The sequence below is a fragment of the Herpailurus yagouaroundi genome, unplaced genomic scaffold (assembly GCF_014898765.1).
Source record: "Herpailurus yagouaroundi ecotype Mexico unplaced genomic scaffold, PumYag 160, whole genome shotgun sequence".
Classification (NCBI taxonomy): domain Eukaryota; kingdom Metazoa; phylum Chordata; class Mammalia; order Carnivora; family Felidae; genus Herpailurus; species Herpailurus yagouaroundi.
Genome location: NW_024412401.1, coordinates 2,730,294 through 2,756,576, shown reverse-complemented (window position 1 = coordinate 2,756,576; position 26,283 = coordinate 2,730,294). Strand labels below are relative to the sequence as shown.

The window sequence follows — 26,283 nt, the reverse complement described above, 5'->3', positions numbered from 1 at the left end:
CACGTGAGCATACCGAGGATCATACCGAGGATATTTAACTATAGAGCAGCAGGTCTCACGATGGGTTCGTGAGAGAACCCAGAGAAGTTCGAGAAGGAAGCCAAGACTAGTAAAAACTGACCATTTCAGAGCATCGATTATCTGCAAAGCTCCATGGTGGTTGCTGTTCTTTATTTTATTTCATGTAAATTACACCACACTCATCAGAAGAGGTAGTGCCTCCTGTCTCGTACAGAAACCTACATCAAGTGTGTCCTTGATTTGAACTTGTCTTCTCTCATTAATGTTTCCATTGATAGAGTCACACTTGGGCCCAGGTAGCATATGAAAAACTTAGGATTTCAAACCAAATCAGGCTTTTGGACCTGCCCTAAATAGCTGTGGTGACTAATGCTCTTAAATCCCATGTTCTTTCTTCGATACCAGTAATTCTTAATCTTTGGTATACATTAGAATTAATCTCAGGGAAGGAGGCAGTTGGTTAAAATGCAAACGCTGTGGCCCCCTCCCCGCTCCATTTGGCAGATCTGGGCTGGATTCCAGGCATCTGTATTTTAAACTCTCCTCCCAGATGACTCTGTGGCCCCGGTAACGTTAAGGAACACAGCTTTTACACCTGTCTGAGTTATTGATGTGCGCGTCTGCCTTCCTAACTGGACAAGAGGGGGTCTGGTTGAGCGGGTACTGGCCCTTTCTTGTTTTGGGGTTTTGTTTGGTATATGATGGGTGTTTGAAAGTATTTAGTAGATTAATATTTAAAAAGCGAAGAGACCTCTTGTCGGGTTGAAGCATAGAATATGAGCCAAAACAGAGTTTGTAACAGCACGAACGAGAGGCGAAGGGTCTGTGCCAAGGGAGAAATCCCCACGAATGTCTCATGACCTGTTCTGCTTACCTCCCTAGCACCCCCACCCCTAGCATAAGTTACCCGGGAGTGAGGCTGGGGTCTGCTGTCGGCTCCTGCATGCCCAGTGCATACAACGGTCCCTGGCACACAATGAAGGGAATGAGAAAAGAATTATGTGATGGCCTGAGTCACAGCAGGAAGGAGTGAGAGTGGAGGGGATACAGGCTAGTCTTGAGTATTGCAGGGCTCAGGGGGCAAAACGCTAAGTTACTCCAACACTTAATTAGCTATTTTTATTAAGTGTCCAAGCCTCCTTCAGTTCATGGGTGTTTTGCTCCTTTTATCTCAAGAAAGATGGCAGAAGTTTGTGTCTTTTGGCTTTGATCACATTATTTCTGGGTTTTGTTACTTAATAAGGCAGAAGTTTAAATTAACATCATTCTCCGTTGCCTGCTTCTGGGTTAGCTGTACAGTAGGGAGCGGTTTTGGCAATTTTTCAGTGGAGGAAAGAAAAGGAAACCTCTGTTTGGGAACTGTGGGGAGGAAGGAGGGAAAGCCATTTACCTGAGCCCCTGGGGTTCCATCTGCTTCCCAGAAAAGATTTGCCATGAAATCAAGTCACCTGACCCTTGTGGGGGCTACATTCCGGGGGCAGATAGAAGGGGGACTGGGCCAAATCCAGCCTCCAGTCACCACGGGGGCAAAAAGGGAGGTTCGAAGGTGAATTCACAGTCACATCTGTGTTCAGGGCCCTCTCGTGCCTTACAGTGTGGTCAAACATGCTGTCCGACTGAGCAAAAGCCACCTCTACAGGTCCTCCTTACCATGTGACTTTGCCCGGGCTCTGATTCGAGGTCCATGCCAACGAGATGTGCATTTCTTTATTTTCCCCCGTCCATTCCCTCACCATAAGGATAGCTTGGTGGTTTTCAGGGCCCGGTAACCCTTGCTGGCTGCACATTTGGATCCCTTGAGCCAAAGGTTTGTGGCTGTATTAATTGGCCTCAAAGAAAACCTTGCCTTCACTCAAACTGTTTGAATACCTCTTGTTGAATCATAGGCTTGACTCAAGTGTTATTAATTCAAGAATCAGAATGCCTTTTGTCCATATCAGATAAACGTTGCCATAGCAAGTGTAGTGTAAACAGATCTGCTCAAGGCACAACAACCTATAGAAGCCCACAGACAAAGGAGGACCAGTCTCGCCTTCACAGAAACCCTGGTGCTGCAGTAAATGTTACCCACCAGCCTGGGGTACTGCCACATGAGCCATTGTGCTGATGAATGGGCCCTGGGACCCACCGATCCAGGGAGAAGCCTTTATCAGTAGTGGGTTTTATCAAATTCGAACAGCCAGTGTAACATCTGGCTTTAATACTGATAGAAACTGTAGGATTTTGGCCGATCTCTTCCATCCTCTGTATCAGCGCCTGTTGTCAGCGGTCTGATGAAGTTAAATTGACTGCATTTGATTCTTTGAGCACAAGAAAAATTGCAGAACGCATGCTCCCCTCTCTCACCCTCTTGGAACATTCAGGATAAGTTTGCAGTGAGTTGGTTTGGGTCATGAGCTGGAGGATTTAAGGGGGGAAGGGAAGGAGGAGAGAACCTTCCAAAGCCTCATCTCAGATGAGCTTTTGCTCAACCATCAGAGAGGGTATAGTTAAGCCGCACGGGTGATGTCGCTGAACCAGTACCAACCTGGTGTGATCGCAGCCAGAAAAAAAAAAAAAAAAAAATCATAATGGCGCGAGAGAGGCCCGTGACTGAAATGAGTTTGCAGGGTCTTTTGATGTCAGCCTTCCCCAGAGGACCTTGTCAATCTCGCCGACCCTCTGCCGGGCCAGTTGCTGTCGTGTGGCACAACGGGCAATCACAGCGCAGAAAATGACAAGACCCAAGTGAGGATGGAGATTGAATTCACACCTCATCACATCCCATAAAGGGCAATTTTTCAAGGTCAGCGTTTAGGTGAATTAAAGGAACAGCGTTTGGCAGAGGGCCCTCTGCTCACCCTCGGCAGGCCGTCCATCCAGCTGCCGCTCTCTGTGCACGGAGGGAGCTCAGACACACGCAGCCCCCGTGCTCTAATGAGCACATCGAAGTGCTTCCAAGCAGGCTGCTGCTGGGTCTGGGCGCACGTTGTGTTTTTCTTGAAAGATGCCTCCCCGACGTCTAGGAGGGGAAAATTGAAACGGTGATTGCAAACACATCGGTGACGGGAAAATAGGTTCGGGGGCAGACCAAATTATTTTCATCTGGGGGTGAGAGATTTTCTTGTACTGTATTTTACGCGAACGTCGGTGTGGGATCTGTGCACCAAGTGTTCCCTCTGGGCTACCGGCCGTTTTCCGATGGGGCAGGACTGACTGTTGGGTTCAGTCTCGGAAGGCTGCGCCACGTCAGGGTACAAGCGGAGGCGGGGATCGCCCAACGCAGCTGCTCCGTCTCCAGAATGAGCCCACGAGGTCCAGGGAGGTGGACTGAGCTTTCCGATGTCAAGCAGCGAGTTAGAGGCTGAGGCAGGGCTCCAACCACGCTTTTCTAATTCCCAACGCGGTGCTCTGCTGGGGACGTCCACGGAAACAATCCTTTGTTAGCCACCTGTCACGTTCCTGACACCATTCTGCGTGTGAAGGAACAGGGAAGTGCAAATCTAGCACGGGAGACTGTAATGTACGAGATTTACCATGATGCACCGGTGATATTCTTCTTCTCATGTTGTGGATGATGAGAGGGAGGCACACAGAGTAGAAGATGAAGGGCTGCGGTGAGCACGAGAGAGGGAGAGACTGGTTCCTCCGGGGAACCCCGGGGAAGGCTTATGGGAGAGGCTGTTTTCGGTTGCTTCTGGGAGAATGGCTAGGATTTGTTGGGAAGGGCTGAAAGGGAAGAGCATTGGGAAACAGCATGAGGAATATCATGGATTCTGGAAGACCACATTAATAAAGATTTTGTTTTTGTTTTTAAATGAAAAGCCCAAGCCCATTTTCCTTCCAAACATTTCTACAAGATCTCACCCAAAGTAGTTGAAATTTATCATCCTGGAACTTTCTTCTTGTCCTATATGTTGAATGTGATTTCTCTGCTTTGGAGAAGTGAGGCAAAAACAAGACAAAACCAAACCTAAAACCAAAACCAAAACAACCCCCCCCAAAGCCCCCAACACACACACACACACGCACACACACACACACACACACACACACCAAAACCCCCCCACTACAGTCAAATAGGTTTTGTGTCTACATTTTTGAACAAGCCAGGCAATTGCAATACCATAACACAAGAAACACATAGAAAAGAAGTGAGAAAATTAGGATGAGGAAAATAATAAAAAAAAATAGGTGAAATAATAGAAGAGTAGAACAATGGTATTTAGGAAGTTTAATTCATAGGAAGCTAATAATTTTCATTCAAATGAAGCCTTACTTAGAGGAGTGGCAGACAAGAGAGAATTGGAGCCTCCTGCCGCAGCTTAGTCTCCACCCCAGTACACACACACACACGCGCGCGCACACACACACACACACACACACACACACACACCCCTGTGCTCTGTAGTTTCTTGACCATGGTTAGCACTGCTGCCATGATTCATTTTCCACATTCTGGTGCAAAAATAAATATGAAAAGAGTGAATGAGTTCATTCCAAAAAATAATTGAGTAACTTCTCTGTGCCCTGTTCTGTGATATAATTAGGATATTTATTTTGTATCATGAATCGTCTAATTTAGCATTTCTTAGACCTCATTATTCTGCAATCAAAAAGAGGACTGGGTATGTTCCCCCACCCCCGAATTCATATGTTGAAGCCCTAACCCCCAATGGGATGGTATGAGGAGATGAGGCCATTGGGAGGCAACGGGGGTTTTATGAGATCGTGACGATGGACCCCATAATGGCACTAGTTCCCTGAGAAGAGGCAAAAGGGACACCAGAGCCTCTCTCTCCCTGATTTGAGGACACAGCAGTGAAGGCAGCCATCTGCAAGCTAGGAAGAGAGCTGTCACCAAAATCCAATTATGTTACACTTCTAACCTCCAGGGCTATGAGAAATACATTTCTGTGTTTAAGCCCCCTCCCACCCTACGGTGTCCTGTTATGGCGACCTGAGCTAAGATCCATCCCGTGGTTTTTTTTCTGTCTTTGAGCTCCACTATTCACAGAAAATTAAAGATGCCCAGCCTCAGAGAACCTGTTTAAGGATTTCATTGTTTTTAAGATTTTCAGTAAGCTCTACCCCCAATTTGGGGCTCCACTTCACAACCTTGAGATCAAAGGTCACATGCTCCACCGACTGAGCCGGTCAGGGACCCCTGTTTAAGCCTTTTAAACTCGGTATTTCCCAATTTATTCTAAAGAAACACTATTTTTTCCCTCCCCACAGACTACATGTTACCACATGGGAAGCCAGGATTCTGTGGAATCCGCTGAATGGCTACTCGTCATTGGACACTTTGGCAATCAAAAGAATGCAGCCTAGACCTGAGATCCAGAGCCTGAACCCCATGAAGAGGGTCACAGGGACATTTCTGAACGACATTTAGTTCCTTGCCCCTCCGTCTCAACGTTTCCATCCGAAAAATGGGAACTTGTTCCTGCTCAGCACTTCGTAAAAGAATGCAGGACATAGCATGCCTTTTATCCATTCGTGGAGGAGATGTTCTATTACAGCAGAGGCATTTTGCTTTCTAAAACTTGATTTGGGGGAGTGGATATTTATATGTAATCATTGTAATGGCATTTTGATACTCTCCGGGAAAAAGAAAGTAGTTGAGTGTGGTGTCTATGTGGAAGTGAAATACCTCGGTTATGATTCCTTTTATTTTTTTAATCGATAAACTAGAGGAAAAGGGAAATGGAGCTTTATTTGGTTACTGAAATTCCTAATTAAGTTCTTTTTTTATTTTTTAAAAATTTTTTTATTTATTTATTTTTTCAACGTTTATTTTTTTGGGACAGAGAGAGATGGAGCACGAATGGGGGAGGGGCAGAGAGAGAGGGAGACACAGAATCGGAAACAGGCTCCAGGCTCTGAGCCATCAGCCCAGAGCCCGGCGCGGGGCTCGAACTCCCGGACCGCGAGATCCTGACCTGGCTGAAGTCGGACGCTCAACCGACTGCGCCACCCAGGCGCCCCGCTAATTAAGTTCTTAATGGCAGAAACATCTCACGATGTTCCAAAGTTTCATTTGGCACAGAGGCAAGTCACTTAGACTCTTTTTTAAACATCAGGTCAAGATATTGGGTTGGACACCTCAGGAAAACAAACTTCCTTATGAGAGCTCGAAGGTGGAAAAACGTGGAGAGAAGGCCGTCCCTGTGGAATTCTGATACAAGCATTTCCTATGGGGGCTGAGGTTTGTGAGAAAATTGACGTTAGCAAGTTCTGGCAGTTAAGCCGCCAAAAAACAGCGGACTGAAGCCACGTCGTGCTTTTTAAAACATTAAAAGAGGGGTTTGATGCACGGGTAAACTTCCTCGGTTATCCTATGATTTATCAAATGCTGGAAGTCGGAGAAATCGTTCTGATTTCTGTGCCTCCGTAGGGTACCATAATTTAATCTAGTTGGTGGCACCAGACGCTGGTAACCACAGCCAGCCATTATGGGCAGGGGCTCCAGACATATGGCCTGTGCATTGCCTCTCCATCTTCTTCTCTCCATGAATTATTTTTATATTGGATGCCAACCTAGAAAATGCATGAATCTTGATGCACACTGCCAGCCTGTTACCAGCCAGCCCTCCTCCCTCCCCTCCCCCCACCAGATCATTGATCCCTTTACCCTCACAGGCCGGAGTCTCATGCTGAGCACCAAGCCAGGCAGCACACGAAGTGTGGGCCGGCGGCACCAGGGGACCGTCCTTTCTGCCTCTAACTGACACCCACCGCCCCGGCGCGCCCTGGATCTCGCCAGCCATTGTGCTCGGTTTTTCCAAGGCAGCTCTCCGCTGGGCTGCTGTTAGTCACACAGTGACCTGCGGATCTAAGGGAAAAAACAGATGTCCCAATAAATTTTTGTCAAAACGTAATTACCTCGGGATTAGAAAACCACATGGGGGCGGGGAGGGAAAGGAACAGATGTATTACTTTCAAATATGCAATCATTATTCTGCAGAAGTTTAAATAATCAAGAGCTTTAAATGATGCCAGTTGAGAGTGTCCCCGCTCCGCTTACTTTTGTCCCCTCCTTTACCTTCAGCCCTGGGCAGCTTGGGAGTCTCTCCTATTTGCTTTGAGCTAATGGTGCTCCGAGCAGGAGGGAGCGTGTTGCACAAAGTATCATCCTGAGTGCTTTTTCATAAATAAATCTCAGCAAATATGACAGGCTATCTTTCCCCCAGGAACCTGGCCAAGTCTTTTCTTCCTCTCCAGCCGACAAAAATATGATAAACTATGAATTTTCCCAGTAACCATAAAAGATTCTGAGTTCCATGATTTGAACTGTTAAGGTGCAGGTCAAGGCAGTATATCTAATAGGAATTCTTGCGGGGAAAATCCTTTTTCTGTTTTCAGTTTTCATGTTTGGTCGAGTGGGAGGGTGTGCCGGGTACCGATCGAAGATTCATTGGGTTATTTGTTAGCTGGTTGTCATGGGCCCCTTAAGGTGAGATGTTAATCTCTTTTAAGTATGCGTCCATAGGCTTCAAGGAGGGATCCAGTGGATGAGACACATGAGGCCCCAAATGGACTACATTCAAGGAGTTGTTGTTGCTTCAGGTCGGTTCATGGATTGCACCCCCTTTCGGTGGAAATAAATGGGTCTACAGTCCGTCCTCAAAACAACTGTACATGGCACAGGGGCTAAGCAGCTCTTCTGCACTCTTGGATTATGAAAATTCTAGCTATGATTTTAGGGCTTTTATCTTGATAGAAAAAATGGTTTTTACCTGTGACACGGAAGATGGTGTTCAGAAGAGTTACCAATTATCCAGAGTCTGCTGACAGCAGAGGTGCTGCTAAGTCCTTTACATGTGAACTCCTGATCTCTCAGAGGTCTCGTAAAGGAGGCACTGTCATTCCACTTTAGAGATGGGGTAACTGGGGCGCAAAGAGGTTAAATACCTTGCCCTGTTCCCGAAAGCTGGTAAATGACAGAACCCAAATTTGAATCGATGTCTAAATGTATACAAAGACTTCATTGATCCATTGTCTTGTTATGCCTTGGGAGAATCTTCATCTTGCATACGACATAACTAAATATGCTCTGAGAATGGAAATTATAAACCAAAGAACAGCTCGTGTTACGCCGTCCTGGCCACGATATTGTACATTTTCTGCAAGAAGGAGTCATTTGTAATTGAGCCGTTATACTTCCCTTTGCTGAAAGGTAAGCTGATTGTAAGTTAGGCTCTCTGTATCTTGCAATTTTAGCCCATTACAATTGGCCCAAAGCTAACCACACATACCTGGACATGAAAGAGTTAAAAAGAAAATCCCCAGCAAGCCAGTATGCAGAGAAGTGTTGATTCCAGCTGCTTCAGGGGGATATCTGATAGAGGGAGTCAGTCAGGAAACAACCACAGGAAAAGGAATTTTGAAAAATGGCGGTGTCTTCCTGTTAGCCATCAGCCTGAAAGGAGTCTTTTCCTACCTAAATCCAGAGAGGTTTATAAAACTCCACACTCCCCGGCAGCACGGAGAAAGGGACATTTTGCGGGGAGAACTGAAAGGGCACTTTTGCCCTGGAAGAAGCGACTCCTTTGGAGAATCTGACATGATGTGGATTTGTAAACCAGCAAATAGAGGAAGCCACAGTAATTGCAGTTGGGGAGGTTCCGAAGGCTGAAATCGGTTCCTAGCCCTTATTTCAAGGAAGGATGAGTCCAACATGAGACTTTGATACAGACAAAGTTGTTCAAAGGGCGATGTACAACTGTCAACATGAGAAAAGGAGAAAGCCTTGGCCAGGACTGGGACAAAGGCTTTCTGCCCACTGACCAAGACTCTCCTTGATCAAACTGAGCCCTTTTTTTGACTAGGCCTTGACATTGGGTTCTGTCCTTGTTCTGGTTTAGTCCAGTCATAGGAAGAATCCTGCTGAGCCTGTTAACGAAAATCCCCTACCCTTGATATGTGGTGGTCACCCTTTTTCTGATGAAATTCTTCACTACCACCCATGCTGGCTATCTTATCAACAGTCCTGTTGAATTGGTTGTATAAGAATCCCCAGCCTCAATGTTTCCTCTTGAAAGTTTTCTTTTCTTTTCTTTTCTTTTCTTTTCTTTTCTTTTCTTTTCTTTTCTTTTCTTTTCCTTTCCTTTCCTTTTTCTTTTCTTTTCTTTTCCTTTCCTTTCCTTTTTCTTTTCTTTCTTTTCTTTTCTTTTCTTTCTTTTCTTTTCTTTTCTTTCTTTCTTTTCTTTTCTCTTCTTTTTTTTAAAGTTTATTTATATTGAGAAAGAGAGAGAGACAGAGAGACAGAGACAGAGACAGCATGAGTGGGGAAGGGGCAGAGAGGGAGTGAGAGAATCCCAAGCAGGTTCCACACTGTCAATGCAGAGCCTGACACGGGGCTCAGTCTCACTAACCCTGAGATCAAAACCTGAGCTGAAACCAGAAGTTGGATGCTCAGCTCACTGAGCCACCCAGACGTCCCCAGTGTTGACAGTTTTCTACCCACTGCCCCCACCCTGCCCCTTGGCTATCAATCTCCACTTGTCCTTGTATGTTGAGTTCCACCTCTCTCCCCTCCTGCCACACCCTCATTGAAGTAGTCCTTCTTGAACTCTTTCCTTTGAAAATCTTTCCTAAGTCTTTCTTACTGTCTTTAATCGGTGTCTGAATCATAAATTTGTTAATTAGTTCCATAGAATTACATGTTGTATAGGGAAATGGAAAGTAAAAAACATTTGCAAAACTCAAGATGTGGAAAAATTTCCTCCACCCAAACATTAACGCAAGCATATTTCACATCAATGTCTAGATTGATCTGTCTCTTACAGCATCCAGCAGTATCATGCAAAATTCAATAGGAATTGATTGCAAAGTTAAAAAAAAAACTTCACACAGTTTTAGAAGGACTGACGAAGCTCCTTCACGTTTTTCTATAAATGGTTCTCTTTATGATCATTTCATTAAAGGCAAATGTGAAGGAAAGGATGTTATAACAAGCAACCACACAATTTTGTTAAGAAATGATGCCCTAAACCGCAAGAGTCGATCTTTTAAGAATTAACAAATAAATCAGGGGCATCTGGATGACTCAGTTGAGTTTCTGACTCTTGATTTTGGCTCGGGTCATGATCAGGTTGGGAGACTGAGTTCAGAGTCGGGCTCTGCACTGGGCTTGGAGCCTGCTTAAGATGATGTCTTGCTCATGCTCACTATCTCTCTCTAAAATAAAAAAAAGAAAATTAAAAAAGTATTAACAGATCATAAAGCAAACAGAGACAAACCTATCTTCATAATTCTGAATTTCAGCTATATCCTTGTTTTTAATGTATTTATTGTAAGTGAATTTTCCGCTACGAATTATTCTCACATAAGGAGACATTCATATATATTTTAGCTGGATACGGTTCATTCTTTAGTGTGGCATCAGTTCTTATCAATTGATCCTTTCTATTGCTTTATGAAGGCATACGTTAAAATATCCCCTCATGTATTCTTAAGACGGACTTGAACACGAAAGTTAAATGCACACTTGTGGAGAAGTCTTGAGCTATTTCCAAGGAATTCAGAGAAGAAAAAGATAAAAATATTAAAACAATTAAAACAGAGATGAAAGACGTAGAAGACAGAGAAGACAATTCAACAAAGGGCTAACTCTGTTTCTAAAACGGAGAGCACAGCAAATGGAAAAATACTTATAAACATAATAAAAGAAAATTTCTTCTCAAGGGAATCCTGTTTATCAAGAGAAATGGGATGTTATGTATAATAGTCAATATGAAAGCGATGGATAAGTATCTGTCAACCTTGGGGGAAAGAACCTTACCAAGCCAGATGCTCTCATTCATATAAAGATTACTCCAGATAGCCTCAACTGTTAACAAAGGCAATAGACACGGCACTCATAAATCTGTCTTGAAAAAAGCACTTGCTGGAAAATTACTTCAAATAAGATGAATCAAAATAAAGAATTTAGGGAGCGCCTGGGTGGCTCAGTTGGCTGGGTGTCCGACTTCGGCTCGGGTCATGATCTCACGGTCTGAGTTTGCGCCCTGCGTCGGGATCTGTGCGGACAGCTCGGAGCCTGGAGCCTGCTCCGGATTCTGTGTCTCCCTCTCTCTCTGCCCCTCCCCCACTCATGCTCTGTCTCTGTCTCTCTCAAAAATAAACATTAAAAAAATTTTAAAAAGAAAAAAAGAAAAAAGAAAGAATTCAGGAATAGACAAGCTGTGGTAAAAACTGGTGATAAATACTGCATTCGTTTAATCTTGAAACTAAGGGGCACCTCGTTGGCTTAGCTGGCAAAGCATGAGAGTCTTGACCTCGGAGCTGTGAGCTCAAGCCCCACATTCAGTTTATAGAGTACTTAAAAATAAAATCTTAAAAAAAAAAGACACATGAAACTAAGGTGACAGACGAGAGAATTGCAATTACAGGAAGGAGAATAGACACTAAGCTAGTACAAGAGAAAAAGCAGCAGAAGTGAACAATAGAAGTAGGGAGAGTGAGAGGAAGTATAGAGTAATAAAACTGACTTCCGGTTTCAAAGCAGAGTTGACCTCTATTGTCCAAAATAGAAATACATGGTTGTAGAAAGGGTCCCAACTGCGTAATCATTCTAATCGTCTCCTCTGCTTATCTTAGGGAACTATATTAGCAATTACATATCTTGTGGCGAAGAAGTGTTTCTTCTGATGGTCTGCAGTTGATTTCATCTCATGATCTATATGCATGGGATAATGTTAACAGATGGTCCAGTGCCCCTCCTGTTGGGAACCACTCTCTCGTGCATGAGGACATGAAACAATACTCCAGGCCCCTGTCTGTTGAGAGGAACACTCAGGTCAGACATGAATCCAGCTCTGGTTCATATTGGCTAGCCACCTCAAATATTTAGTCATAGAAGAATCACAGAGCTTAGCCATTTCCCGTCTGTTGCCTTTCTCTACAATTCCTTAACTGATGGCTATGAAGTCCAGTTTAGTCACAAGATACAAACAAGGGCAATTAAATCTGTTAGTTTGGGGAGTGATCATTTTATACTTAAGCTGTTAAGCAAAACCCACTAGCTATTTATGAGACCTTTCTAACTCTTCTTTTTTTAATTTTTTAAATGTTTACTTATTTTTTTTTTTAAATTTTTTTAAACGTTTATTTATTTTTGGAACAGAGAGAGACAGAGCATGAACAGGGGAGGGGCAGAGAGAGGGAGACATAGAATCGGAAACAGGCTCCAGGCTCTGAGCCATCAGCCCAGAGCCTGACGCGGGGCTCGAACTCACAGACCGCAAGATCGTGATCCGGCTGAAGCCGGACACTTAACCGACTGCGCCACCCAGGCGCCCCAAATGTTTACTTATTTTTGAGAGAGAGAGAGAGAGAGAGAGAGAGAGAGACCACGTGCGAGCAGGGGAGGGGCAGAGAGAGAGGGGGATAAAAATTTGAAGCGGGCTTTGGGTTCCGGGCTCCAGGATCCAGGCTCCGGGCTGTCAGCACAGAGTCTGACAAGGGGCTCGAACTCATGAACCATGAGCCCATGACCTGAGCTAAAGTCGGATGCTTAACTGACTGAGCCACCCAGGCGCCACCCCCCCCCCCAACTAACTCTTAATGTCTTTTTCAAAAATAATATTGATGTTACATTTTTATAAGGGTTAACAAAGTAGAGCATAAAAGGACACATATTTGGATAAACACTTTATTCTAGATCGCTTGAGAAGTTTTAAGTTTTGGGCAGTGAAGGCAATGCTCTTTAAAAAAAAAAAATATGTGGGTTGGTTCTGCTTTTCCCTTCTAAAATCTCTTCCGAAAAGCATTTTTTCCCTGCCCTCCCAAACAGCGATTCCCTTTTGCTTTAATTTGCCAGAGTCTGATTTTAGGTGTTCACATACATTTTCACTTAGAAGAAAAAAATGAAAAGAAAGACATGTTTTCCCAGTGAGCTTTCCTTTGGAGGCCTTTTATTCAATGGAGCTCGGGGAATCTTTTTTCTTAGATTACAGATCCTAATACCATGTTTCCAAAACTGCACTATGATTAACTTTGTTTTGGTAAAAGCTTCTTTGATTATCAGGAAAGCTAATAAGGGTAAATGACAAGGGCATTGCTAAGTCCTCGAGTGGCTGCAAATGGAAATGAAATTGAGGTGACCACTGAGTACTGGATACCTTCTATCGCCATTGCTTCCTGACAGGTAAGGGTCGCTGAGTCCTTTGTTCATTCACTAGGGCACAGGAAGATCGTAGACTTGAACCTGCCTTAAGCCTTTGCTGGAGTGTGGCCTCAGGAGAGAAATGTTAAGAAGGGAAAGTTTCCAGAAGATTCAGAATGCAAATGTCTTTTGTCACCTATTTCAGACTAAGTCCTGAAGGAAGGAACACTTATCAGGCGAAGCTTTTTTTGGCCAGTGCTTAAAAGTGTCTCTTGGCACATTTCCTACCGAAGTATGATTCATTTTGAAATTTTTTTTAAATTTTTTTTATGTTTATTTATTTTTGAGACAGAGAGAGACAGAGCATGAACAGGGGAGGGGCAGAGAGAGAGGGAGACACAGAACCCGAAGCAGGCTCCAGGCTCTGAGCTGTCAGCACAGAGCCCGACGCGGAGCTCGAACTCACGGACCGCGAGATCATGACTTGGGCTGAAGTCGGACGCTCAACCGACTGAGCCACCCAGGCGCCCCTCATTTTGAAATTTTAAGAACTGGATTTGATGGCATGAAATCAGCACCATTCTGTAAGGACTGCCGTGTACTTGTGTTGCTGTTTCTTGGTGATAACCTCTTGGTTATCATATCAGCTCAGCTATCTATTTTCTTATCACCATCTAGATAGAGCTTTACATTTGGATTTTATGAAGCCAATAGAAGGTTAGTTAGAGAAGACAGAACCTATGCTCTGCAATGCCCCTTAGGTATAGTTTGTTGTGCGAACACAGGTCCCACAAAATGTGTCAACTCTACAGCAGGTTCGATTAATATCCAGTGTCTTCTGTAGTCCAAATGATGACCTCTTCTGTGTATCCCTTAACGTCTTCTCTCTGTGTGTTGGAATGTGTGCTCACACTGCGGTCCTTATTGAAAAGTTGTATTGGGGTATCTGGGTGGCTTGGTCGATTAAGCATCTAACTCTTGATTTCAGCTCCAGTCATGATCTCATGGTGTGTGATTGAGCTCTGCGTCCAGCTCTGCACTGACAGCGTGGAGCCTCCTTGCGATTTTCTCTCTCCCTCTGTCTCTGGCCCTCCCGCATGCTCTCTCTCTCTCTCAAAATTAAGCAATAAACTTTTAAAAAAATATTAAAAACTTGTATGAAATTCCCCATGCTTCATGTTATATGAACTGTAAAAATTTCGTTTCTTTGCAGTGTAGTAGGACCATTCTAGATTAATACTAATTCATGAACTATGAGTCTCCTACACATTTTTAAAGCCTAATACCAGATAGTCCTTTCTCCTTGGGCATTCTGAATGCTTAAAATCTTATATCTGCATATCATCTGTTCTGTGAAATGATTGTAACCGTTGCCTTATGTTGTTCTCCTTCTCTGCTATGCTATTGTTCAGAACTGATGATCCTATTAACATTAATGAGACAATGTTAATAAATACCATGGTTTCAAAACAGGTACTTTGTGCTTCCAAGACGAGAGACTACTATTAACAACAACAACAACAACGCAACAAACCCATTGCGGTCCACTCATTGTCCATTAGCTCTTTTGCATGCATTATTTTGACTTAACTTAAACTAAAACTATCTAGATTATTACTATCACCATTTAACAGGTGAGAAAATTGAGGCTTGGAATTCAGGAGCAGTTTGCTTTTGCCAAAGTAGAATTTTAAAATGTGCCTTTGGATCGAGTTGTTCCTATATTTGCTTTTTATAATAATACTCTAATAAGCTACTTCTTTTTTTAAAGCTTTTTTTAATGCTTATTTATTTTTGAGAGAGACAGAGACAGAATGCGAATGGGTTGGGGCAGAGAGAGAGAGGGAGACACAGAATCCAAAGCGGGCTCCAGGCTCCCAGCTGTCAGCACAGAGCCCGATGGGGGGCTCGAACTTACCAGCTGTGAGATCGTGACCTGAGCCGAAGTCGGACGCTCAACCGACTAAGCCACCCAGGCGCCCCTAATAAGCTAATTCTTTAGATGTGAGCCATAAGATGATGATGGAGATTTTCAGATCTAATCCACTGGTTAAAACTTGGGTTGAGATCAGTTGGCAATTTGTAACCCAACTGGAATGAACCAAAGTCCTGCGTGTTGAGATTCCGCTCCTCATCTTTCCCCTCCACGATCCCAGCCCCCATACTTGGTCATTCTGCTAGAATGTGGAACTTCAGCATTGTTTTTCGTGAGATGCAGATTGTGCCTTCCAAGCTGTGTGAGGACTTCCGGTTGGACTCTAGTCCCTCTGGGAAAGAAGAATGAGGCTGGGCCATTTCAAAGTGGCCATTCTGAAAGTCTTATTGAAGAGCCATTCCAAATGTCCCCACATAAACAAACATTGAATCAGTAGATCATGATACGGTTAATACTCTAGGAGAGAGGAGGAAAAATAATTTCATTGGAAGTATGAGCAATGACATAACGGTTCAAGTGATAATTTGTTTTTTGAAACCGGTTAAGTGAGTAACAGATCTAATTTGGAGTACTTGATACTCTTTCTTCTATTTAAAAAAAATTTTTTTTTAACTTTTATTTATTTTTGAGACAGAGAGAGACAGAGCATGAACAGGGAAGGGGCAAAGAGAGGGAGACACAGAATCTGAAACAGGCTCCAGGCTCTGAGCTGTCAGCACAGAGCTCGACGCGGGGCTCGAACTCACGGACCATGAGATCATGACCTGAGCCAAAGTTGGGCGCTTAACTGACCAAGCCACCCAGGCGCCCCAGATACTCTTTCTTCTATTAGAGGAAGTTATTAAGAGTAAAATTTTAGAGCGTATCCCGTTTAGAAAGGGATACGTTACAATATCATTAATCATTGTATTTCGGGTTGTACTCTCACTAAGGACCCTAGATCTTTCCAGTTATTCCACTAATGCACCTCCCAAATTCTCATGTTATCATTTTCTCTTTTTCAAGCCTCTATATAATCCAGGCTTTGAAATGTCACAAAGTAGTAGTATTATTATGTGCTGGTTGTAAAGGGATTAAAAGAACTATTTGGTTCAAAATTGTCTGTGTACTATTTCCTGATTCCTCTGGCCTATGAGAGCCCAATAATTGGAGTATTATTGGGTTAGAAAGAGATCTGTATTCTAGACCCAACCCTATTCCTACCTGACTGTAGGACCTGTGCACGCAATTAGTCTTTCCAGGCCTCAGTTTCCTCCTCTGTAAAAGGAGAAGCTTCAACTAGATTAACTCTGTCGTGTCTCTAGCACTGATATACATATGAATGTGTGTGTGTGTGTGTGTGTGTGTGTGTGTGTATATATCTTTTTTTTTTCTCCTTCAACACTCAGAGAATCTAATGGCAACATCTGGAATTGATTCATGGAGGAAAGCGCAATCATACCATTGCCCCCACTCCTGTTAGCCTCAAACTACTATAACTTTTCATAGTCACAGAATATCCCTTCTCAGATGATACCATAAATTCAGAAGATTACACTGGGCTTCTCTATAACTTTTCTCTAATGGGCTAAAGGAAGTTACTCCAGCTGAACTGGCATGCTCGCAAATGACCGATCCGTGAAAGCAGTGGACTTTTCACACAGTCTCTTTCCTTTAAAGAATATATTTTAAAGGGCCCATAGCCTCCTTAAGCCCCCTCGGCACAATTTCACTTGTTTATACGGCGAAGGAAGATTGCTTCTTCCTTAAGTCTAGATGGAGAACACCTTAAATGTCATAAGGTGTATGTCTCTTAGGAAAATTGTTTACACTTATCCTATAATGTGAAGGACGGCGCATTTTGACCAAAAACTGGGGCAATTCTCACAGATGAAGTTTCTACTGATAATTTTTGGAAAATGTATTTTTTTAATTTTTAATTTTTTCGAGGTTTATTTATTTTGAGACAGAGAGAGAGACAGAGAGAGAGACAGAGAGAGAGAGAGAGAGAGAGAATCCCAAACAAGCTCTGTGCCGCTAGCACAGAGCCTGATGCAGGACTCAAACTCATGAACCGTGGGATTATGACCTGAGCCGAAATCAAGAGCTGGATGCTCAACCGACTGAGCCACCCAGGCGCCCCTAAATTTAATTTTGAAATGAGTATATATTCACAGGAAGTTGCCAAGAAATGTCCAGGGAGACGCAAATTTTTCACATGCGTTTCTCATAGACTGCCTGGCATATTTATAATGGATACAACAAAAGAGTGGGTATAAATACATACAAAAGCAAGGTGCCTGAAAGTGTAGCATATAACATACACTTAATTGTGTTACATGCAAAATAGAAGTCATAACATTAAATCTCTCCACAGAGTAGTTGAAAACCATTTGAAGAATAAATGATGAATGAAAAGTCAGCTAAGAAATAAGGAAGGAGTTGAGTATTTAAGGATTAAAAATGCCAGAAAGAAAATATACGAGTTATGTGTCCTGAGAATTTTAAATGTGAAACACATCCTGAGTCTGTTACAAAGAAATTAAAAGGGAAACAAACAAAAACATTATGCAAAAGTCATAAGAAAAAGAATTAAAACCTGTTACTTTAAGAATTATCTAGCATGGGGCACCTGGGTGGCTCAGTCAGTTGAGCATCTGAATTTGGCTGAGGTCATGATCTCACAATTCATGAGTCGGAGCCCCACATTGGCCTGGCTGCTGTCAGCTTGGACCCCCCTTCAGATCCCATCTCCCTGTCTCTCTGCCTCTCCCCCGTGTGTGTGTACTCTCTCTCTCTCAAAAGTAAATAAAGGAATTTAAAAATTTTCAAAATAGTCCATCAAATCACAAGGACTATTCACATAAAGTCAGATAAATATGCAGCGTGTTGTTAACAGGTTTCCTCTGGATGATGGTACTTAAGTGAGTCTAACTTCCTATATTATGCGCTTCTTTAATATTCTAATTTTATTACAAAAAGCAAATAATTCTCTTGTTATCAAAGCACAAGAGAATGTAATGAAAAATTTTATACTATCTTTTCCACTTTATTAGCTTTGTAACTTGGGTAAATGGCAGCCTGCCTCCCCCAAAGTTGACATCATACTCTAGTACAATGTCACAGCCAGGAGACTGATATGGGTCCGAGGCACAGACCTTATTCAGATTTCACTACTTGTGGGTTCATTTTTGTGTGTGTTCAAGGTAATTATATCACATGTATAATTGCATGAAAGTGTAGCTTTAAAATAAAAAAAATAACTGAATTTTTATTTAGGGGTTCCATTAATTTGGTATTTCTCTCATATAAATTTCTCCTATAGGAGTTGTGCTTCTAAAAATAATTGAATATATCATAGCAGATCAAACTTTCAAGTGAGAACAACGCTCCATGAAGTTAAAAACAAGTCTGTTTTCAGGCATCAAAGAACTAGCGAGGCAGCCAGGATTTGAGAGTCCAAGATCCTGTAAAGAAGGGAAACATATTGAGGTAAGGTTGATATTTTATGCAGTTTTTCTCCCCTTGAGTTTTAAGGGGCATGGGTTGCTAGGCAAGGAAGCCAAACCTAGAGCATCTGCTAAGGGTGAGAGGTGTTGATAAGAGCTTTATTCCTCTCAAAGCATGGAAAACAAAAATTGAAATCCAAGGCTATATGAAGGTAGCCAGGAATTGAAGTGCCAAGCCCCTCAGAACACAGAAGTGCCAAGGAACCAAACAGCGCTCTCAACAATCCTAAGGTGAGGTGGAGATAAAAATTCAAGTTCAGATTCTTCCAAGGAAGAGAGGTCACTGGTGAACACCTGAGGCTTTCCCCTGGGACACCTGTGAAGGTCTATGCCCTCACAGTAAGGTCAAACTGGAAACAAGCCAGCCTTCAAAAGTACAGAAATCTAGCCATGAGAAAACTCATGCTTGATTGGACAAAGGTGATACGCGCTATTCCATCTGCTTGACAGAAGTTAAGGATGCATCTAGGTTCTGTGTAATTTTTAATATGCAGTGTTTGACGTCCAAACAACACCAGATATGCCATGAAGCAAGACCAAATGAAACCAGGAGTAAAAACAGCCAATAAAAATGGACCCACAGGTGCAGGCTTTAAAGGAACTGCAATTAACGTATTCAAAAAAATCAATGAAATTATGAATAATTTCGACAGTCAAATCTATAAAAGAAATCAGGGGCCCTTGGGTGGCGCAGTCGGCTAAGTGTCTGACTCTTGATTTCAGCTCAGGTCATGATCCCGAGTTGGGGGATGGAGCCCTGTGTGGGGCCCTGTGCTGAGCATGGTGCATGGAGAGATTCTCTCTCTCCCTCTCTCTTTGCCTCTCCCCTGCTCGTAATCTCTGTTTCTCTCAAAATAAATAAATAAACATTAAAAACAAAATAAAGAAAAATAATTTTAAAAAATCAAATAGAAGTTCTGGAAGCGAAAGCACAGTCACTGAAATGAACTCAGAAGACAAATTTAAGAGCAGTTTGGGCATAACCCACTTTTATTAAAAAGTATTTAGACTTACGTAAAAAATAATGACAGTATAGAAAGGAGTCCAGAGATGTAAAGACACTTGAAGTGATAATGTCTGAGAATTTTCCAAAACTGATGAAAGATATTAAACTCAAGATTCAAAAAGCATGTTATACCTCCAGCAGACAAGTGCCAAGAAAAATCCATGTAGGCGTATCCCAGTAAAGCTAATGAAAAACAAAGACAAAGGGAAAACAATCTTGAAGGCAGCCAATAAAAAAAAGCATTATCTGCAGAGGAGTAACAATGTGACATTTTAACAGTACAGCTGGAGGCCAAAAGACAGTACATCTTTAAAATGCTGGAAGAAAGGAGCTTTCTACCCAGAATGCTATACACCTGGCAAGGAATTTTTTTTTTTCAAGAGTAAAGGCAAAATAAAGAAACTTCCTGACAAACAAAAACTTTCCAAAACTCTTGCTAGCATACTGTAAGAGATACTAGAGGAAGTTTTTCAGTGACAGGGCATACATTTCTATGTGGAGAAGTGGAAATATAAGAAGTAAAGGAGGGGCGCCTGGGTGGCGCAGTCGGTTAAGCCTCCGACTTCAGCCAGGTCACGATCTCGCGGTCCGTGAGTTCGAGCCCCGCGTCCGGCTCTGGGCTGATGGCTCAGAGCCTGGAGCCTGTTTCCGATTCTGTGTCTCCCTCTCTCTCTGCCCCTCCCCCGTTCATGCTCTGTCTCTCTCTGTCCCAAAAATAAATAAACGTTGAAAAAAAAAATTAAAAAAAAAAAAAAAGAAGTAAAGGAGAGCAACAGAAAGGGTAAATACCAGAGTAAACTTTTTTTTTTTTAAGGTAAATTTTATAAGATATGTCAGAATGTCTTTGGGATTTAAAATTTGTGAAGAATGAAAATACATGAGAACAATAACAAAAAAGGTGTGAAGAGGGTAAATTTGATCAAAGTGTTTACGGACCCGTTACTTGGAAGAGGATGAAAACATGAATTTATTCTAGAGGCCTTAAATACAGGGAACATAGAATAATCTGAAGGATAACCACTTTGAAAGGGCAGAAGGATACATAGCCAAAAAGCTAATAAAGGGGAAAAAAAAAAAAAGCTGTAACATAGTAAGTAATCCAGAAGAAGGCAAGAAGCAGTGGGAAAGAAATATAGAAAAGTTAGAAAAGGGGCGCCTGGGTGGCGCAGTCGGTTAAGTGTCCGACTTCAGCCAGGTCACGATCTCGCGGTCCATGAGTTCGAGCCCCGCGTCGGGCTCTGGGCTGATGGCTCAGAGCCTGGAGCCTGTTTCCGATTCTGTGTCTCCCTCTCTCTCTGCCCCTCCCCCATTCATGCTCTGTCTCTCTCTGTCCCAAAAATAAATAAATGTTGAAAAAAAAAGAAAAGTTAGAAAAAAGAAAATGAAGAGTTAGATGATGGATTCAAACTCTAAGTTAATGGACTAAAGTCCAGTGATAAAAGAAAAAACTGAGATTGCATTTAAAATTCCATTTTCATCTCCTTAGTTCTGCTTTTTCATCCTTTTAGCATAACTTTCCAAACCTGGATTCTCTTTTCTTTTGAATTTTTCAAGAGAACATCCTCTCATCTCTCAGCTCTTTCTGGAATTTCCCATGCTTGGTGCAATCTTTTAATCTATGAGACAGGATGGGGAAATAGGAGGAGAACAGCACTTTGCAACTGTCCATGACCCTTCCCGATCAACATGGAAAAAATCACTTCATCTCCTTAGGCTTCCATTCGTTCCTTCATCTGAAAAATCAATCTATTGGAATCCATTTTCTCCTAGCGTTTTTCCGCCCCAGGCTTCTTTTAACTGGTTTTGTACCTACACTATGGGACTAAAGTTCTTGGGAAGAAAAAGCAACAGAGATTTTGTATGCCATCCATACCTGATCATATATTCTACACCTGCAATGACTCAAATACAAAAAATAAAGATAAACTATGCAGCAGGAATGCAGTAGAAAGGCGAAAGCAGAGTGGTGGAAGGATCTGGATCAGGCTCAGGAGAGCTAGGGTACAGACCTGACTCTGCTGTTAATTAACCACAGGACACTGGGCAAGTCACTTAAATTCTTGGGCTCTTAGGTGAAACGAGCACACACTACTGCTATCTTCATCGTTTTGGACACTGTTGCACGTAGAAGAGCCCAATGGGACTTTGTGTTCTTCCATAACCGTATTCCTTCAGCTGGGTCTAAGACTGACTCATCTTATGTGCACGAAGTCTATCAACTATGGTATTTCCATTCAGTGAGCATTACTCTGGTGCATGATGGGCAGTGGAGATACAGGCGGGAGGCATGGGCTCGGTGCTCTTCCAGTTGTGTGATTTTAGACCATCCATTTAATCCCGCCTCACCTGGAAAATGAGGGTATTAGTACTTGCCCAGTTTTCCTGACCAAAAGCAATCATGAGTAAGAAAGTACTTTGTAAACTGTACCTATTGGACAGTCATGAAGTGCTGTTATTATTAGAGTGAACTCTAAAGAAGTCTACCAATGTGATCGGAGTCAGTAAAAGGGAGCTGAATGCAAGAATGAAAGAATGATTTCTCTTAATCAGTCACTGTTTCAGAGACAGATATGGCTCTGCCGAAGAGATAGATATGTGATAGGGTCAAGTTGGTGGCTGAAGTGTCCATCATCCTTCCACCTCCAACTTCCCCTTTGTTGGATAAGAGTTTTTCTTCATTCTTCTCTATATATTTACACAAATATCTGAGGATTAAAAAGTAATCATACTATACTTTGTGCTCTGAACCGTGCTTTTTTTTCTTAAAACGTAACATGTCTTATAGATCAGTGGAAGTAGTAAGAAAAAACCTAGTTTATTCTTTTAAATTGTTGCATATTATTCCATAGGATAGAAATGCCATTAATATTATTAAAGGTATTTAAACTGATCGACAGTTGTTTAAGTTCTGTGTAAGTATGTGAGAGTATTTTTATAAAAGAGACCTCTAACAATGTAACTGATCAAGTAAATAGTTATTCCATGTAATTAGGTACATACTGCAAATTGCCTTCCAGAGGCAGAGTTTAGGTTTTCCAAATCGCGCTCCCATCAACAAATCAACAAGTCAACAAATGACGTTCCCTCACACCCTCATCAACACTGCGTATTATCAATTTTGTAAATATTGGCTAATCTGTTGGGTGAGAAAAGAATTCACTTGTTAACAGGTAAGTGGAACATATTTTTATATATAATTTACATATATCCTTTCATTTCTTTTTCTGTGAATTGCCTTTTTTTAATTTAAATTTTAGTTATATTGGTTTCAGGGGTAGAAACACTCAGTGAGTGTATGTGAAACACTCAGTGCGCATCATAACAAATGCCCTCCTTAATACCCATTCCCCATCTAGCCCATTCCCCACCCACCTCCCCCCATCAACCTTCAGTTTGTTCTCTATCATTAAGAGTCTCTTGGGGTGTCTGAGTGGGTCAGTTAGTTAAGCATCTGACTCTTGATTTTTGGCTCAGGTTGTGATCTCACAGTTTGTGGGGTAGAGTCCCACACTAGGCTCCATGCTGGCATCATGGAGCCTGCTTGGGATACTCTCTCTCTCCCTCTCTCTGCCTCTACCCTGCTAATGCTCTCTCTCTCTCTCAAGATAAATAAATAAACTTAAAAAAAAGAGTCTCTTGTGGCTTGTTCCCCTCTCTCCTCTTTTTCCCCCCTTTCCCATATGTTAATCTGTTTTGTTTCTTAAATTCCACATATGAGTGAAATCCTATGGTACTTGTCTTTTTCTGATTGCCTTATTTCGCTTAGTGTAATGCATTCGAGCTCTATCTATGTTGTTGCAAATAGCAAGATTTCATTCTTTTTGATAGCTGAGTAATATTCCATCATACATACATATATATATATATATATATATACACACACACACACAAATACATATATATATATAGACACACACCACACACATATACACACCACATCTTCTTTATCCATTCTTCAGTCGATGGACATTGGGCTATCTCCATAGTTTGGCTATTGTTGATAATGCTGCTATAAACATTAGGGTGCATGTATCCCTCCGAATCTGTATTTTTGTATCCTTTGGGTAAATACCTAGCAATGCAATTGCTGGATTGTAGGGTAGTTCATTTTCAGTTTTTTGAGGAACCTCCATACTGTTCTACAGAGTGACCGCACCAGTTTGCATTCTTACCAACAGTTTAAGAGGTGGTATCCTTTTTCTGCATCCTTGCCAATACCTGTTGTTCTTTGTGTTGTTAATTTTAGCCATTCTGACAGGTGTGAGGTGGTATCTCATGATGGTTTTGATTTGTATTTCCCTGATGATGAGTGATGTTGAGCATCTTTCCATGTGTCTGTTAGCCATCTGGATGTCTTCTTTGGAAAAGCGTCCCTTCATGTCTTCTGCCCATTTCTTCATTGGGTTATTTGTATTTTGGGTGTTGAGTTTAATAAGTTCTTTATAGATTTTAGAAACTGACCCTTTATCAGATATGTCACTTGCAAATATCTTCCTGCATTCTGTAGGTTGCCTTTTAGTTTTGTTGATTGTTTCCTTCACTGTGCAGAAGATTTTTATTTTGCCGAAGTCCCAATAGTTCATTTTTGCTTTTCTTTCCCTTGCCTCTGGTTTTGTGTCTAGTAAGAAGTTGGTGCAGCCATGGTCAAAGAGGTTGCTGCCTGTGTTCTCCTCTAGGTCTTTGATAGTGTTCTCTTTCACAGTTAGGTCTTTCATCCATCTTGAGTTTATTTTTGTGTATGGTGTAAGAAAGTGGTCCGGGTTCATTCTTCTGCATGTCGCTGTCCAGTTTTCCCAACAACATTTGTTGAAGAGACTGTCTTTTTAAAATTGGATATTCTTTCTGTTTTGTCAAAGATGAGTTGACCATATACTTGTGGGTCCATTTCTGGGTTTTCTATTTGGTTCCATCATTGATCTATGTGTCTGTTTTTGTGCTAGTACCATATTGTCTTGATGACTACAGCTTTGTAATATAGCTTGAAATCCAGAAACATGATGCCTCCAGTTTTGTTTTTCTTTTTCAGAATTGTTTTGGCTATTCGGGATCTTTTGTGGTTCCATACGAATTTTAGGATTGTTTGTTCTAGCTCTACCAAAAGTGCTGGTGGTATTTTGATAGTGAATGCATTAAATGTGTCGATTGTTTTGGGTAGTATGGACATTTTAGCAATGTTTGTTCTTCCAGTCCATGAACATGGAATGCTTTTCCGTTTCTTTGTGTCCTCTTCAATTTCTTTCATAAGTATTCTATAGTTTTCAGAGTACAGATCTTTTACCTCCTTGGACAGGTTTATTCCTAGGTATCGTACTGTTTTTGGTGCAATTACAAATGGGATCAATTCCTTGATTTCTTTTTCTGCTGCTTTGTTATTTGTGTATAGAAATGCAACAGATTTCTGTATGTTGATTTTATATCCTGTGACTTTGCTGCATTCATGTATTAGTTCTAGCAATATTTTTCGTGGGGTCTTTTGGGTTTTCTACTTAGAGTATCATTTCAACTGCAACTACTGAACATTTGACTTCTTTCTTGCCAATTTGGATGCCTTTTATTTCTTTTTGTTGTCTGATTGCTGAGGATAAGACTTCCAGTACCATGTTAAATAGTATGGTTAATTGTCTGTTATTGGTTTCTAACATCTCTATATTTTATAGATCTTTATCCCTTGTCCTTTAAATATGTTGCAAATATTTTTTTCCAGTCTCTTACACACATTTTAATTTATTAATAAAATTTTTTCATTAAGTTTTAATTTTTCACTTTTTTTGTTCTTTATGATGTCTATAAAAAGTTTTCCAATGTACTTTTCTAATACTTTTATTGTTTTGTTCAGAGTTTTTGCTTTTTGGTTTGTGTATGTGTGTGTGTTTGTGTGTATGTATATTTAGTCGTCTGGAATTTATTTTTGAGTATAATAGGAATTAAGAGTATAACTTAATTTTTTTCCTAAATAGGTGGCCAGTAAATAGAAAATTATTTCAACATGATTTTGTTTAATAATTTAGTTCTTTCCATTGTTGTGGAATATAGCATTTTGTATATTAAATTTCCATTGACATGAGTCTATCTCTAGAACTCTCTATTCTATTTCATTAATCTAATTGTGCAATCTTGCATTACATGGAATTTTTCCAGTTTTATTGAGAATAATTAACATACATCACTGGTAAGTCTGGGGCATACAGCATGATGATTTGATTCACATATATTGTGAAATGGTTACCACAATAGGTTCAGTTAACATCTATCTTCTCATATAGATACAATAAAAAGAAAAGAGCAAAGAAAAGAACAAAGGAAAAAATTTTCTCCTTGTGATGAGAACTCTTAGGATTTACTCTCTTTACAACTTTCCTATAGACCACACAGAAGTGCTAGTATAGTCATTATGTTGGTCATCATACCTCTAAGACTTACGTATCTCATAACTGGAAGTTTGTACCTTTTGACCACTTTCCTCCAATTACTCCTGTCACTATACCCCCAAACCATCTCCCTGGCCTCTGGTTACCACAAGCCTGATCTCTTTTTCTACAAGTTTGTGTTTTTTGTTTGCTTTTGTTTGTTTTATTTGTGTTTTTAGATTCCACACTTAAGTGAAATCATACTGTGTGCCTTTCTCTGTCTGACTTATTTCAGGTATATTTAACATATACCTTCAAGGTCCATCCATGTTGTTACAAACAGTAGGATTTCCTTGTGTTTTTTTATGGCTGAATAAATTCATATATTATAT

The 26,283-nt window shown here is 41.5% G+C and overlaps 1 long non-coding RNA gene across 1 annotated transcript; it reads left to right on the top strand.

Annotated features, from left to right (window-relative positions):
- Positions 1-212: 212 nt before the first annotated feature.
- Positions 213-5,710, top strand: LOC121034469 (uncharacterized). The gene is made up of 2 exons (XR_005792443.1): positions 213-2,176; positions 5,239-5,710. It is a non-coding gene; the product is annotated as an uncharacterized LOC121034469 (long non-coding RNA).
- Positions 5,711-26,283: the final 20,573 nt, after the last annotated feature.